Source organism: Pteropus vampyrus, unplaced genomic scaffold (genome assembly GCF_000151845.1).
Source record: "Pteropus vampyrus isolate Shadow unplaced genomic scaffold, Pvam_2.0 Scaffold8, whole genome shotgun sequence".
NCBI lineage: Eukaryota > Metazoa > Chordata > Mammalia > Chiroptera > Pteropodidae > Pteropus > Pteropus vampyrus.
Genome location: NW_011888789.1, coordinates 16,285,091 through 16,295,523, shown reverse-complemented (window position 1 = coordinate 16,295,523; position 10,433 = coordinate 16,285,091). Strand labels below are relative to the sequence as shown.

Genomic DNA, 10,433 nt, shown 5'->3' with positions numbered 1-10,433 from the left:
ATTAAAATTAAAAATTTTATGTTTCAAAAAATGTTTAAATTGCACAATCCAAAAAAAATCTTCACCAGAGACCTGCCAATGTACCTACCTTTTCCATGATCTAGAATTCTCTTGATGATTACATTCACTGATGTATCGACAGAAAATAATGCTGAAATGTTACATTAACATACTGGTCTTAGTTTTGCTTAAAGGACTTTCAAATAATTGAGGGGTGAGAGAAGCAAAATATTACCTCCAAAGACAGTTAAAATGTCCACATAGTCCTCTAACCGTCTCCCATTTGCCCAGATGAATTTACCAACTCAGTTAGGTGACACCTAAAGTCCCCAGAACATGAGATGCACAACCGGGCTGGAAGAAGCTGATGACCATAGCCCAATAAAAGCAGGGCACCACAATGACAGGGTTTCAGTTTTACATAGCACTCTCTCTTGGTATCACTTGGAGACTGGCGAGTCAAATTTGTTGGCACTGCTATAGATACAATAGTGCACTAAAAGTCGGACTGAATTTCCTTTCAGGTACAAAAATATGCAAACAAAAAACATTACAGAGGTGAATTCGACCACAGAATCATAAGGGTATTATGTTTACTGTCTAGGACAAAGATCCTGAGTAACAGAATGCACATGTACATACCTGCGCACACATACTCCTAAAACTCAGGGGGGCCTTCACAGTGAACCACCTCTCTGGGTGTCATCTGGCTAGAGGTCAAACATGACTTACAGCCATGCCCTTCTCTGCCTGCTTTAATCAAAAGCCAAGCCTCCAGTATTGGTCCAAAACTGATAATGCCTGTGGAATGTGAAGGAGAGCTCTAGAATTTGTCAAATTGTGACACCACAAAAATAGCTAGTGAAATTTAAAAGGATTAATTCATACACATGTAAAACAGCATTAAGGTAGAGGTATTATTTTAAGATTGTTTCAATGTCAGAACTTTTAGACAAAGGCATTTAAGACATTTAGTCTAAACTAAAAATAAGGCTCTGAGTTAGCAGCCTAAATTTATCTTTTCAATAACTTTTACCCATTCTTAAAACTCTCTTGACTAAATTATCATAATAATAGTTATGCTTCCAATAAATGTTTACAATGTACCAGGCATTGAGCTGAGCATTAAACATAGGGAATTATTTAATCATCAAAAAACAGGTTTCACCCCATTTTACCAATGAGGAAACTGAAGCTCAGAGAAATTAATGCATTTGCCCAAAATTAGATCATCACTGAGAGGTGAGATTCAAACCTAGGTCAGATTCCATCATAAAGTTATAATGTTTTTCAAACCGGAATATGATAAAATAGTTTCAAGAGGTTTATTACACTTGTTTTAGTGTGAACTTACTTATATAACTAACAAGGATCAAACCTCTACCTGCAGTAATTCTAATTATGTGCCAACCAGCCAATAGGTGTGTCTCACGAAATCAAGGCAGACTATAGCTGGTCATGAGTCCCAGGAGAATCCTTTTAAAAAACAGATCTCCTCATCGTTTGCTCAAAACTATTGAATGGCTTCACATCGCAGAGTAAAAGCCAATGACCCTACGACCGTGGTTGGAAAAGTGACACACAGGAGGCCCTCGACAAATATTTGCTGAACGAACGATAAATGATTAGAGCCACTGTATCCTTTCTGCTTTCAATGTGAAGATCCTTATGTTTTCAGGAAAATAAAACATGGTGGCGTTGAATAAACTGAAGAAACCGAAAGCTTGCCTTTAGGAAAATCACTGCACTCTAAGTTCAGATGAAATTTAAAAAAAAAAAGAAAAGAAAAGATTCAAGTGTGCCCCAGTTAGAACAAAATGAACTATGGCTGCCTCATTATTATGTTAGCTCTGGAGAAGATTAAAAAGGACCTTATAATTTTCCCCTACACATTAATAATTGTAATGGGGAAAAAAAGCAATAGAACGGAAGTCTATACGGAAGACTTGTACAACTGGGTGTTTATTTTCTCTAACTTTCTCAGTTTCCTCATTTGCAAAATGAGATTAGACTACAAGAGTTCTAAGCTCCTACTGAGCTCTAACATTCCATGATTGAATTGAGATCTCCAACTTAATTTACAAAAGGACTAAGATAGTAATTATTGGCCTGACAAAAAGAATGTTATTTTAGAACAGAAATTACAGCAAAACCTCTAGACAAGAAAGTAAAACTTAAAGGGTCTTTCATCTGAACAGTTAGACAACTCACCTGATGGCCAATTCCTATAATCCCAAACTTCCAAATGCAAGCATTTAATCTAAAATATCCAGGTAGATTTCTAGGATATGTCCAAACATATCGAAACAGAAAGTTGGTTTAGTTTTTCAAACAACTCTGTGAGAAAGTACTTTCTTTTTTAAAGGAAAACAAAACTCTTACTGACCACTGTTTACCAGTATTTACAATAAAGTAAACAATATACAACTATATAACATTCTCATTACTACAACATTATTGTTTTTCCCGGCTTCTGCTGAACCACTAATCCAAATACCAAGATTGAGCCTAAATGTCAGGAATGAGTTAGGGTAAAGAAAAAATACACAGGTCAAGAGTTTAAATTACAAAAGTTTATTCACTCATTTTTATCCCAGCAGGTCCTAAATCTCCAAGCTTCTAACCATCTCTAACCTTCATTACATGAATGAAGTCTTACATATTCCATGAATCTTGACCTTTTAGTCAATACAGCACAAGGATTTCAACTTCTTGTAAAGGAATGGTTCACTAGAAGGAAACTCTAAATAAGTCTTACTTACCTAATTAAAACATCCCAGAATTTGCCTAGTTTTCTTATTTGGGTAGGGAGGTTACTGGTAATGACAAATTTTCCTTTAAGGGGTTTTGCAAATAAACTTGCATTTATATGATTGTATATCTGGAGTCTGATATGGCTGCTTTTAAACTGTCCAATGTTAACTGCTTACATTATATTTAAATTATCCAATTAATTATAAATTATTTAATTTCAAAGGTTAAAGCTTCAGGAAAATTTTCAAGTTAACTTGAAGTGACTTATTTCTTAGGTTGCTAAAAACGATGGCATCCCAGAACCATGGTCTAATCCATGGTTGTGAAATACTGTTTTTGGTTTAGTAAATGTTTAATAAAAGAAAGAAAGAAAACCATTTACATATGTAGTCTAGGTATATACACTGAAAACCCCCAAATAAACAAAAACCAGAATGATCCTTAGGCAGACATGAGTTAAACACAAATTCTGACTAAGTAATGGCAAAAGAGATTTTCCCCAACATTTATAAAAACCATTCTCTAACAGAGGTAAAAATATACCATGATATCAAATGTTTTTTTTCTGGTAAAGGGAGCAACTACAGGAAGCTTTTGTTCAAAGTGACCAGAGCTATAGATGCAAAAAAAAAAAAAAAATACCCAACAACTCCCCAAATACTACTTCAAAACAAACATATCAAATTTGATTTTCATTAGAATGTAGTTATTTCCTCACCTAATAAATTAAAAATAAAAAACGAGACTCAGATCATTCATATATAGAAAGGGCAATGCAAACATGTATTAGGCTTTGTTTTCTGGACAAGAATGCCAAGTTAGTCTCACTTTATAAAAAGCAATTATAATTTGAAGACATTTCATATTTGTCTCTTTTGCCAGCACCAAATCTGCCTCATCGTAATCTTTCCATTTTATGAGAAACATTAATTCTCCATTGTTGTCTGTGGCACCAATTACTCATTCAGGATCAAGGCCTCTGGCAAAACCTCTTGGTTAATCAGCAGCATCTCTTTTCTTCTTTGATTTGCTATCATCAGACTCATTGCCAGATAAAGTTTCTCTTTTTGTACCATCTTTTTCTTTACCAGCTTTTTGAGAATTAAGAAATGCTTCACTTAACTCTGGATTATCTAAATTTTCTTCCAGTTCCCAAGTATTGTCGGCATCTGTGAATCCCGTCCACTTTAGGAAGTACTCCACTTTCCCATTCAGTACGCTTTGGTCTAGTACTTCTTCGACCACAAATTCTTCAGGCTCTGCTGTTTCAACTCTTCTACTTTTTCTATTCTGCTTTTTTTTGCAAGGTAGTTTTACTGGGGGCCGTTTTTTATTGCAGACTTGAAGAGCTGTTGTTCACCGCCTCTGAGGTGCTCGGGGTCCATTGTCTGCAGTGTCTCTGGCCTGTGTGCCTTCAGCTCGAGCCACGTCGGAGGGGGAGGCAGTACTTTCTTATTTTGAAGTAAAAATCTGCTATTCTGTAAATTTCTCTTCCATGTTCTTTGGGGAAAGACAGAATAAAAATATTCCTTTTCTGTAGTCAGATTTCTTTAAATGTATTTCTTATTCCAAATACTTAAAAACAGCTATTACATCCACTAAGTCTTGATTTGTTAGCTTAAAGATTAGTTTCTATAATCTCTCCTAACATTGCATGATTTTCTTACCACTCAACTAACTACCTGATTCCCTTTCATTATTAATGTCTCTCTTAAAATGTAACACCCAGAATCAAATACAATAATCCTCACAGAATCTAATTGCTTTAGACTGCGATGGCACTGCTTTTGGCACTTATTTACATAAAACCAACCTTATAGCATCATGTTAATGATTAAATAAGATAATGAGCACAGAGGTCTAGCACAATGCTTGGCCTGTAGTAATGACTCAATAAATGGTTGTTGATAATGTGATTCCTGTTAATAATGAGTTATAATAATAATTCATTAGTATTAAAGCATTATCTCCCCAATCAAGCTGTAAGCTCTAGTTCTCTATTACATTGAAGGTTTGCCTTACATATTATTTGCTGTTGTTCCTCCAGGTCAGAGTTAGGCAGAGAGATAAAGTGTTAAGGCTCAATTTAAAATGGCGATCAGTCAGAAATCAAGATAACTCTGAAATTAAAGCAAATTAATGGCAAACAGGATATGATTTACTTAAAGAGTTAACTTATACTCAAGTTTCCAGAACACACAAGCAATCCCTACTCTACCCCTCAATCATGCAATTTAAAGATCCGTGGGTAAGATATACTGAGGAAAGCAGTTTGGTACAGACTTTAAGAGAATAAGTTCTGGACTCAGAACCTCTGTAATTCAAATCCTACATCCACAGTTTACCCACTGCATGACCTGGGGCAAATTTCTAAACTCTCTGGTCTCTCTGGTTCCCAATCTGTACAATGTGAGTTATAGCAGTCCCTACTCACCTTATGGGGGTTTACGTAAATCAAATGAAAATGGTTATGAAGTGTATTTGGGATAGCGTGCCTCACCTTTCAAAACTCAGTGAAATTACAGTTTTAACTACTACTCTGGAGTTACCTAAAGAGGCGAAATTATCCTAAATAATTTGCGAAACTTATCATTTGAAAGTCTCAGCCATTTTTAATGTATATAGACCCTCACCTCTGACAGCCATTACTGAAGTCAATCAGCAGCTTACTGTGTTCTGCATATTTATTCATTAGTATTAATGAATAAATTTTTTCCATACACTCACCTATTAACTTAGATTTTAAAATGAATGTAAAAAATTCTATCCTAATTTTAACGTTTAACTAACCATCAATGCTATCACTACAGCAAATAGTGTATAATATTCACAGAGAATGATGAAATAAAGGTACAAACAACACCGCGCTTATTATACCTGCAACTGCTTTGCACATAAATCGGCGCTATCCGATACAATAGCCACATGGGGCCATTTGGCACCTGAAATATGGTAGATGTGCTGTGAATATAAAATATATGCCATATATCCTAGACTCAGTATGGGAAAAAGGATATAAATTATCTCATTAATAATTTTTATACCAATTACATATTGAAATGACAATGTTTGGGTTATATGGTGTTAAATAAAATATATTATTTAAATTAATTTAACCTGTTTCTTTTTACTTAAGGTAGCTACTAGAAAATTTTAAATTATATATATAAATCACATATTTCTATTGGAAAGCACTGATATAGATGATCCAAAAAAATGCGGCTCGTGAAAATTAAATTCAGGACAAGATATATGATCTAAATTATAGCAGAAACTAAATGTAGAACTTAAGTGAATTTTCAGAGTTCATATATAATTAATTTCAAATTCCTCCCCAATCAAAAAAATAATAAGAATCTTTGATAAGTACCTTTTAAATTCTAGAGACATCTGAGAAGCTTTTATCAGAATATGGTGAATGGAAAAGATATGCTCTATTTTTCATAAGCTGACCAGATTTACTTACATAACACAGCTTAGCAACTGACCTCCATCAAGAGAGTTAGCCTTAGCTTGCAAGTGTCCAGAGCAATAGACAGCTGACAAAACTTGAACACACTTGAACTGGCAAAATGGCTCAAGTGCTGGGACTTTGCCTGTGGGTCTTACAGCACACATGCAGGTAGGTGTTCAGAACCTAGGAGGAAAATGGCCTCGGGATTCAAATAAGACCCCGAAGTCTGGGCTTCTGCAGGTAATACGAATGAAACTTGCCTTGAGTCTCTTCAGCTACCTAATAACTAAACAGAAGCCAGTAGCATTTTTGCACAGACCAATAAAAACGCAAGGATTGGAAGGTGGATGATACTAAAATGTACATTCTGAGAGTCATAAGGTCCTGCCAGAGAGGACCAGTGCAGAAATAAGAGAAAGGAGGAAGAGAACAAAACATGAGCAAAACTTAGGGGAAACAAAATAAGCTGAGAAGTAGTACTCTGATATCTTTCTACTCAAAGTGAGGTATGAGGTGTACCAGCATTACTGGCATCACTTTGGAGTTTATTAGGAATGCAGGATCTCAGGCCCCACCCCAAACCTAGTGTCAAAATCTATATTTCAACAGTATCCCCAGGTGATGCATACAGCATGCACAGAGAAGATCCAGAGGCGTTTACCTCCTGGTTCCCATTTGTTTCCCTGTGGTTGCTATCTGTAAACACAGGACCTTATATGTACAATGCAAGCAAGGAGTATTTTATTGACTGAATAAATTCTTGGAAAACTCAGAGGAGTTATACACGCTTAAAGGAGGGTGGGGAATTATCATCTGAGATAAAGCTAAAGAAGTCATCGGTAAAACAATAAGTTACCACTACACACCTATTAGAATGACGAAAATCAGGAACACTGATACCACTAAAGGCTGGTGAGGATGTGGGGCAACAAGAACGCTCATTCTTTGCTGGTGGGAATGGAAAATGATACAGTCACTTTAAAGCAGTGGTCCCCAACCTTTTTGGCACCAGGGACTGGTACTCCTATGAGAATCTAAAGCCTGATGATCTGAGGTGGAGCTGAGGCAGTGATGCTAGTGCTGGGAAGTGGCTGCAAATACAGATGAAGCTTTGCTCACTAGCTCACCTGCCACTCACCCACTGGTTCCTAACAGGCCACGGACCTATACTGATCCACGGCCCAGGGGTGGACTCGTGCTTTAGAAGACAGTTTGGCAGTTTCTTACAAAACTAAACGTACTTTTACCATATGATCCAGCAATCATCTTCTGGGTATTTACCCAAAGAAGTTATGTACACACAAAAACCTACACATGGATGTTTACGGCAGCTTCATTTGTAATTGCCAAAACGTGGAAGTAACCAAGATGTTCTTCAGTAGGTGAAAGGATGAATAAACTACGGTACAGCCAAACAATGAAATATTATTCAGCACTAAAAACAAATGAGCTATCAAGCCATGAAAAGGCATAGAGGAAGCCAATCTGAAAAGACTACACACTGAATAATTTCAACCATATGATATTCTGGAAGAGTCAAAACCACAGAGACAATAAAAAGATCAGTGATTGCCAGGGGCTAGGGTAGAGGGGAGGAATGAATAGGCAGAGCACAGAGGGCTTTTTAGGGCAATGAAAATATTCTGTGTGATGCTATAATGGTAAATACGTATCATTATACAGTTGTCCAAACCCATAGTATATATAACACCAAGAGTAATGTAAACCCTAATGTAAACAATGGATTTTGAGTGATTATGATGTGTCATTAGGTTCATCAACTGTAATAAATGTACCACTCTAATGAGGAATGTTGATAATGGGGGAGGCTATGAATGTGGGGAAAAAGGGGGTTAATGGGAAATCTCTGTATCTTCCTCTCAGTTTTGCTGTGAGCCTAAAACTGCTCTGAAAAAATAAAGTCTTCTAAAAAGAGTCATCGGTTACTGAAAGTTTGTGAACGGAGGGTACCTCAAGCCCATGCATACTGGTGCAGAACTAGGGACTGCATTAGTTGAATAATATAAACAAACTATCCGTACCAAAAAATAATTTATTTAAAGCCTCAGACAAAATAAAAAGTTTTGATTTTTGATGGAGATGGGAAAATAAGAACTTTGTTGAAAATATAGACTACATTAACAAAAATTTGTGTTTATAATAGAAAGCTAAATGATTTTAGCTGTTTTAAACTAAACCAAATTCTCCTAAATGGGAATTATGCTATGACATGAAGGATCATTCCTTTTTTCCCCTGAACTATCTTTCCCATCAGCAAACATACTGTTATTTTCCCCTATAAATCCCTCTTGACCTCACTTTACCTTCGGCTATATTTCTCACCCTCGCTTTACAGCAAAAATCCTCAAAATATTTGTCCACATTGGATGTTTCCATATCTCTACTTCTATTCTCTCTTGAACCCTCACCAAGCAATTCGTGGTCCTCACTACTCCACCAAAACTGCTGCTGTCAAGCTTTCGAATGAAAGGAACTGTAAAAGACCAGTGTGATGGAGTAGAGTGATCAGGGAGGAGAGCAGACACCAGTTCTTGTAAGTTCTCTGGTCTTGACCTCCCTACGCTAAATCCCTAAGTCAACTCGCGATCTTCATTTCACTTCATCTCTTGGGAATCATCCTCTTGGAAACAGTTTCTTCACTTGGCCCCAAAGACACCAAACTGCCCTGGTTTTCCTCCTCCCTCATTAGCAGCTTTTCCTCGTTCTTGGTTCTGAACCTCGTTTTCTATCTGCAATCGCTGCCTCGTGGTTTGGTCCAGTCTCTGCAGTCTGACAAATGTTTATCTCCGCCCAGACCCCTCCTCGCAAACCCAGACGAGGATATCCAACTGCATACTGGACATCTCCAAAACTGAGCTCCTGATCATTCCCCTGAATCAGCTTCACCCTATATTACTTAATGCACCTCTATCCTTCAAGCTGCATAAACCAAAATCCTTGCAATTCACCGCTGAGCTCTCTCACTCACGTCTCACATTCAATTAGGAACTCTTCCTCACTCTTCTTTCAAAACATACCACTCTGGTCTCAGCCATTACCATCGCTCACCTAGGTTATGGCAATAACCTCCTAAATGGTTTCCTTACTTCTGCCCTTCCCTACTTAAGTCTAGTCTCATGGGACACAGCAGTAATGTGTTCTCTTAAAACATAAGCCAGATCATGTCACATCTTTGAAATTTTCCATCAGCTTTTCTGCTCACTCTAAATATAAGCCAAAGCCCTTACAACAGCCTACAAGACCAGAGAACTTACAAGAACTGGTGTCTGCTCTCCTCCCTGATCACTCTACTCCATCACACTGGTCTTTTACAGTTCCTTTCATTCAAAAGCATGGCCTGGCCTCAGGACTTGCATTTGCCGTCCCCTCCTCTTGGAGCACTCTTCCCCCTAGACAGTCACATGACTCCCTTCTCTTTCCTCAGGCCTTTCAACACAAGTCACCTCAGTGAGGTCATCCTTGACCATCCTATTTATAATTGCAACTCCTCCCATCCTAATCTCTCTCCTTTCTCTATTTATTTTTCCCCCAAAGTACTTCACACACACACAGACACACACACACATAGACACACACACACACACACACACAGTCTATCTCACTTTACAAGAGTAAGATTTTTTTTGCCTATTTGTTGAGCACTATATACCCAATACCTAAAATAAAGCCTGGTATATAGGAGGCACTCAAAAAATATATGTTTAATGAATATATGAATTAATGAGAGACATAGGATCTATTATAGTATATACTTTGTAGCCTTTTAAAAGGGTTGTATTTTAATAGGCACTTTGTATGCAAATACATATTCAGATATTGTGGAAAAAACAAAGTTGCTCCAATTTGATAGTTAAAATTAACCTCATACAAAATCTAATTATAAAGAAATAGTTCCCTAAACTGAGAGATGCTCTAAAACACTCCAAGGTACTAGGATTTCTCAAAACCTTAGATCTCGCTTCACCAGAGCACATTGAAAAGATGGTCTCAATACGTCCACCCTTCCAGAAGCAGGAGAAAGTAGCCACCCCAATATAATGGACTTTGATGCCTTCAAATGATAGAGAAATTATAACACAAAGCACACAGCACTTAATATTTTAATGGTGTATAAAATCTGGGCGTAACCCACTTACAGGGAACCTCTGGACTCAAGTATGAGAGGAAAAAAATGTGTTATTGTTGTGTTAGACTTTGGTAATGC

General features: G+C 37.0%; 1 protein-coding gene and 1 pseudogene across 2 annotated transcripts in view; both read right to left on the bottom strand.

The window, feature by feature from the left end:
- Positions 1-10,433, bottom strand: part of PSD3 (pleckstrin and Sec7 domain containing 3) — a 407,146-nt gene that overhangs the window by 385,493 nt on the left and 11,220 nt on the right. The window lies entirely within an intron of this gene.
- Positions 3,171-5,446, bottom strand: LOC105300764 (annotated as a pseudogene).